A 6,351-nucleotide genomic window follows, 5' to 3' on the forward strand; every position below is an offset into this window, starting at 1 on the left:
TACGTTTTAATGTTAATTTCTAAAATGACTTGCTATTACGATGTTATTTCGTGAAAGTATAACATAAATACAGATTCTTATATCAAAGAATTTTCTTAAAACGTTAATATGATGAATTCTTTTCATCACACTGACCTCTTAAAATTAATTTCAAATAATTCTTTAATTTAACTCCTTCTTACTACTGATAGACAAATATACATAAAAGCCATCCGTCAGTTAACGACTAAATGAGGCAACATACTTTGTTTGCCGGAGCAATACTTCCCACAGAAATTAAGTCACTGAATCTTATAAGCAATAAAAAGCACATAGTTTACTTGTGGAAAGTGTGTAGGGCAGCATTCGCCTTAGCTATTCACTGTCCACATTTCTTCTAGTTTTCCTCCCAAGAACAACACTTTCTTCATCTAAACTTTCAGTGGTTGGTCTCTTATATGGTATTTACTCATCAAACAAGTACATGCAGATGGTATAGTTCTATCTGGTAAAGATGCTTGCAGAATGCAGTCTTTTGATGGATGGGGCAACAAAGGTGACACATACAACGAGTGTTACTTTTCTTTTATATGAAAACTCTTGTTTCAGTTGTAGTCTGCGTTAAAGCTTGAACTAATAATAAAGAGCGAAGTAGTAGATTGAGTTGACCACTTCACCTAACTTAGAAGTCTAATCACCTCTGATATATGATGAAATCTCGGCGCAGATCCAGAAAGCTAAATCAACTTTTACTAACTTACGTCACTTGTGGCTTAGACCAAATGTCCTGCTACCAATGAAGGGGTACGTGTACTATACAGCGGTTCTCTCTAAGAGACATGGACCTTTAAAGTTAAAGACATACATGGGCAGCTTGTTATTGATCATAGTTCTCTCCCAAACACTTCACTTTTCAAGAAGAATTATGAAGGATATAAGATTAGACTACGAAAATCTTTCCCCTCCCTCCAACACCAATAAATGCAGAATGCTAGTAGTGGGCAAAAAGGATGCTACATCCACCATCTACTTCCTGAGAGATTTACGCATCACATTTTCATTACTGAAAGGGACCCAAGCATCCCTTTAGTGATAATCAACCTTTATTTCTATTCTTAACTACAGGTAATAGAGCATAACAACTCTTGTTGTTTCTTTTCAGAATAGTTGGTAATGTGATCCCGAAATGGCTCAAAATAATTTACAGACTTTACCTACAACTTTTTAAAAAACACTGCATCGTTTCCTTACCCAAAGATTATCACCATTTCGGGAGGTGCCCAAGAGCAGAAAGAGAAAAGGTGCTACAACTGAAAGACAACTTTTACTCAGCTCGCTTAAAAGCTCCTAACTGAGAGTCATAGCAGTCTAGAAGGACTGGAAGGGTATAATCACAACGTATCATGCCGCCAATAGTTTTCATTACCCGAATAGAACACTAGTAGACTTCATTGATAAGTGAAAATTCAGTTGACATCCACTTAATATTCAACCCGAAACAGCTGGCATGAAAACCTGTATGAACTCTTTCATGGCTCAAATCGAAAAGTTACGGCACTCTCCAAAACGATGATACTGCTTAATTTATCAAAAGCTTTGATTATTACTGTGTTCAGTAGGTGGCCATTTTAATTGTGACGGATCGATCACTGCTATTATTAATTGTCTAGCCCTTCGTTTAATAGAAGAAATATAACAAGAACCAAACCTTTGCTTGAGCAAAAACACATTCCAACTACACAGAGGCAGATTCTAGGAAACAAGCAGTTTGTTGATTTTGCCTAACAAAGTTGACTTCATATTTTCACACTTTACTAAAGTAGTTAGTCGACAGAGTATAAATGAAGTTGCGCAAGATGTATATTTCGTAGGGATTATTCATCATCGCCATCAGTCACGAACTCAACCAGAAATGATAAAAGATCTTCTACACATACGTTTATCTTACAACTTTCAAACATGCTCTTCAGTCATCCCAAACATAATTTAGTCAGAAATTGCGTACAGAATGTCTAAGAATTAGTAAATAGCTCTCCACATCCGACCATACAACTATCCTGTGATTACGAAATTCAAGAATATTTCACCACCCCGAACTACCATCTGTAGACTAGGCCTCATTACTTATCTGATAGACCTTACTTTAAAATTAGTTAACAGGGATCTAGATAGCTCAGAAAATAACTGTTTACTGATACTATAAAGAAGAGAACAGACAAATCCTGAGAAAATAAACAACTTAGAAGACAATTTCAGAAGCAAGTAGGATATGCATTTTATCAAAAAATCCTGCAATTCGTTTGCAAACATCTTCAGATGAATATATCCCTTAAACTTTCAATAATGCTTTAGAATAATTAGTACTCCAAACTAAGCAAATACTAGAATAATCGGTTCGATGAGTGACTTTTGTTTCCTTGGTATCAATAGCGTCCTGAAATTGCAATAGTGCCTGCTAAAGTGGAACCCTGAAAAGGACCTAGTTCCTCATTTATCAATATATCTGGGCTTCCACATACACTTGGAGTCAATAAGTAATCATGGGTCTAGAAGGAAACCTTAACGAAACGAGATAATGGTAATCATACATACGAGTATGGTGTCTTACTACTGTGCATCATTTCGTAGCGTTCAAAAATCAGTGAGTACTAGAGTTTCAGACAGGAATTATACTGTGGTTGTTTATGGAAGTAAAATCACATTAGTACTCCAAAGATACGCAACACGTGTTACGTACATATACACAGATAATATACTTATCTCAGATAAAAATACTTTACGATTAACAAGAATCATTTAACTGCGGAAACTTCAAGTGATATCTTGGAATAATCAGCAATAGTTATTTAGGATCACTTTATTTACTGTATACAGCGAACAAAGTGATTTAAAATAGCACAAGAGTTTCTGTATTCAAACGAACACTAAGGAAAAACAATGACAATAATCCTTTCAGAAATGAAATATTTCGTCTAAATGTTCACCTTGAGGTGTACTTAGAGCATACTTCAAAACCTTACTTTTTGTAAAGCAAAAACTTGCGCTGAGATTCACAACAGTGAAATTCCTTAAATATCGGTAAATCAAGACGATATTTACTCGTATAACATTCCCGTGTAAGTGTTTCACATTGTCGCCTCAGGTGGCTTCGAAACAAAACAGTGCGAGAAAACATTAGCGACCTGAATACATATTATTAGCAAGGAAAAACAAAAATCCCTAATCGCTTGTATATGACTTCTTGACTCAGAAAAACGAATTTATCTACAATTTTTCGATGCTTTAATTCTTGAAGCTCATGTTAAATACATATATATATTTATATATAACACAAAATTCTGCATCTATGTTCGCAAAGATTAATTTAACCTCGATTCTAATTTCATCTCATCTTTCGTTCTAGTGAGGGTTATCTGATCTGCATGTGTCTACCATTAATTACTTAAGAGTTTGTTTGTATGTACTGTTAAATGCCTTTTAAGAGCATACGATCGTGACATTAAACGTTATTCTTTTGAAATTATTAAAAGTTTTTAACTTTCATGGTAATTACGTTCACAATTGCTTCGGATGTCATAATATTAGGTCAAAGATACATTCCTCATCATCTTGGTAAACCGCATGCCATTCGGTATTGTCAAACTAATCATTTACGGACGAACAGGTGAACATTTTGTTAAGGTTATCATGAAGTTGAGGTGGTTACAAATTCTATCGCTGCCGTTCAAATGATTGCATATAAACATCATGGACATCAAACCACACATGCTGTAGGTTACCCCACATTTTGAGCTTTATCCAAGTTAAAATTAAGTGGAGCTTTGCTACAGCTTGCTATTCGGCTTTCACAGTTTTCCACGTCGATGCTAGATTTAGTATAACCTAACATTTTATACTACACTTTTTATCTGTTTTACCTGCCTTGAGTGTATTGCTTCCTGTTTTACGGTCATCAACTTTTGCTGGGATCTATCCAAAACTTCACATTTCAACACGGTCATGAGGAACGCATATAAGTGACGTGGATGCCGTTTTGCTGTCACCTGCGGCATGCAGTGTGAGAAATGCGAAGGTTCTTAATGAACAGGAAGATGCCACATGTATTCAGAGTTGGGCAACGCTTTAATCAGTATACCTATAATGAATCGTACCCATCAATCGAAATCAAAGGACGACTTTTCTACTCGTGACCTGGTGAGGGTGCATGACCGAGCGCCTTCAGTTAGGTGTGTCCATTAGAACTAATGTGGTCAGCATCCGATGTCGAACACTTACAGAGCTATTGATTTTGGGGACTTATTTACCTCTACAGATCACTCCTTACTGGTGGGGTAGTGATGACGCTGCGACGTGGCCAGCCAGAAGTGAAAACCCAACGAGTTTGTCGTTGGTAAACACTCTTCCGATAACTTGCTATATTCAGCAGCTTCTGATCGTCTTACCTTACTATAAGGGACCATGAAGTAGAATATAGTAATAAGGAAACAAAGTACAATAAAAATTTCCGTTCCTCCGAAACTTGATCGTTCTTTTTAATGTCTTTTCCAGCCGTCCTGGAAAAGAAAAAATGAATATTTAAGTGCATGTCGAAATCCACTCGTACTTCCATAAAGACGCAAAGCGGATGGAAAAAAATTATTAAACTCATATGCCTGCAACGGAGTAATAGCGATTTTTAAAGAATTTTTCAGGTGTTTTCTAGAAAAACCTTCAATATATTAGGAAAAAATCGATTTTTTTATTTTTAAGAACAAATATATGAGTATAAGCATATTAAACTTTTTTCATGTGTAATATAAAGGAAAATCGAGATTAAGCAAAAATGTTAACTGGCGTCTTACATGCGATTATCGTTTGAATGTTATGGAAATCTTAATCTTCTTCCAGAATACTTTGTTTTAAGTTTATTTTCAGATAATGTTGAAGTATCAACGTACGTGTTGGCTGTCGGGTGACGTATTATAAGTGTAGGAGCGGTGTCGTTCGATTGTGATGAAGGAAAATCGATGTCGAAAGAATTTCCATCTAAATACGCTGTTTTGATTCAAACGATGCTGATGCTATCGTTAGTGCCGTTCTTACCGACTATATAGTATTTAGGTTCACGCTGAAAAACGTTGAAGGGTCCTTCGTATACTGAGTCAAGGGGTCATCGATGTTATTCTCGATCCATAAAGACGTGTGTACTATGTCCTGAGTTAGGTTGAACGAAAACATCAGTTGATTGCGGTGGAGTGAAAGCAGGTTTAACTAACGCATTGCGTTTGCAAGCCTGCCCGTGTAAGAGTTTATATCCATTTTCATTGAAGAAGATGAAGGATCCACGAATTCTGCCGGAAGTCAAAGTGTCGTTCCACAAACGAGTTCAGATGCAGTGTATCCAATATCAGCTTTTACCGCATCGCAAATACCTAGTAGGACGAGTGGAAGGGCGTCGGTCCACTGTGAAACATTTGCAGCTGGGAGTAAGGTTTTTATTTTTCGGTGAAAGCGTTCTGCCAACCCATTTGCTTGTGGGTGGTAGGCGGTCGTTCGAAAGCGAATGATTCCTAATAGTGAGGTCAGACAAAGGAAAAGTCCTTATTCGAACTGGTGTCCGCGGTCTGTAGTGATGGTTGAAGGGCAGCTGAAACTCTCTACCCACTGTTCGACGAAAGCGCGGGCCACTGTCTCAGCAGTAATGTCCTTACTAGGTACTGCTTCTGGCCATCGAGTGAAACGGTCTAGGCAGCTTAAAAGATAAAAGTATCCATTTGAATCTGGTTAGGGTCCTACCAAATCTAGATGAACGTGTTCGAAATGAGCGTCAGGAGTTTTGAACGAGCCTAATGGACGTTTGTCGTGTCTAATAACCTTAGATTTCTAGCAGCTTACACAGGAGTGTGCCCACTCCCTCACGTCTTTATTCATACCAGGCTAGCAGAAACGTTCTGCTATAAGCCTGATGGATGCACGAACACCTGGATGAGAAGGTTTGTGCGACGTATTGAAAACGTCGCGTCGATAAGGTTTCGGCACGATTAGGAGATCTTGACCTGTAGATGTGTCTCATAGTAAGGTTTCCTTACCTGTTCCCATCTGTTTGATACGCAGTTTTAGATTTGTTGAGGATAACGCGTGCTGAAGATCAGTGTCTTCTTTCTGAAGCTGGGCGAGTTTAAAAAGGTTGATTTCTTGACAACCGTTCAAGGAAGTTATACGAGACAAAGGGTCGTCAACTACATTGTTTGCTCGAGAAATGTGTTGTATATCTGATGTAAGCTGCGAAATTTAGCCCAGTTGTCGAGACTAATGAGGTGAGTACTTGTCTGAAGATGAGCTTAAAGAGAAAGTAAGGGGGTTATGATCAGTAAAAAGGGTGAATTCTCGATC

This window comes from Schistosoma mansoni, chromosome 2 (assembly GCF_000237925.1).
Source record: "Schistosoma mansoni strain Puerto Rico chromosome 2, complete genome".
Taxonomy (NCBI): Eukaryota; Metazoa; Platyhelminthes; class Trematoda; order Strigeidida; family Schistosomatidae; genus Schistosoma; species Schistosoma mansoni.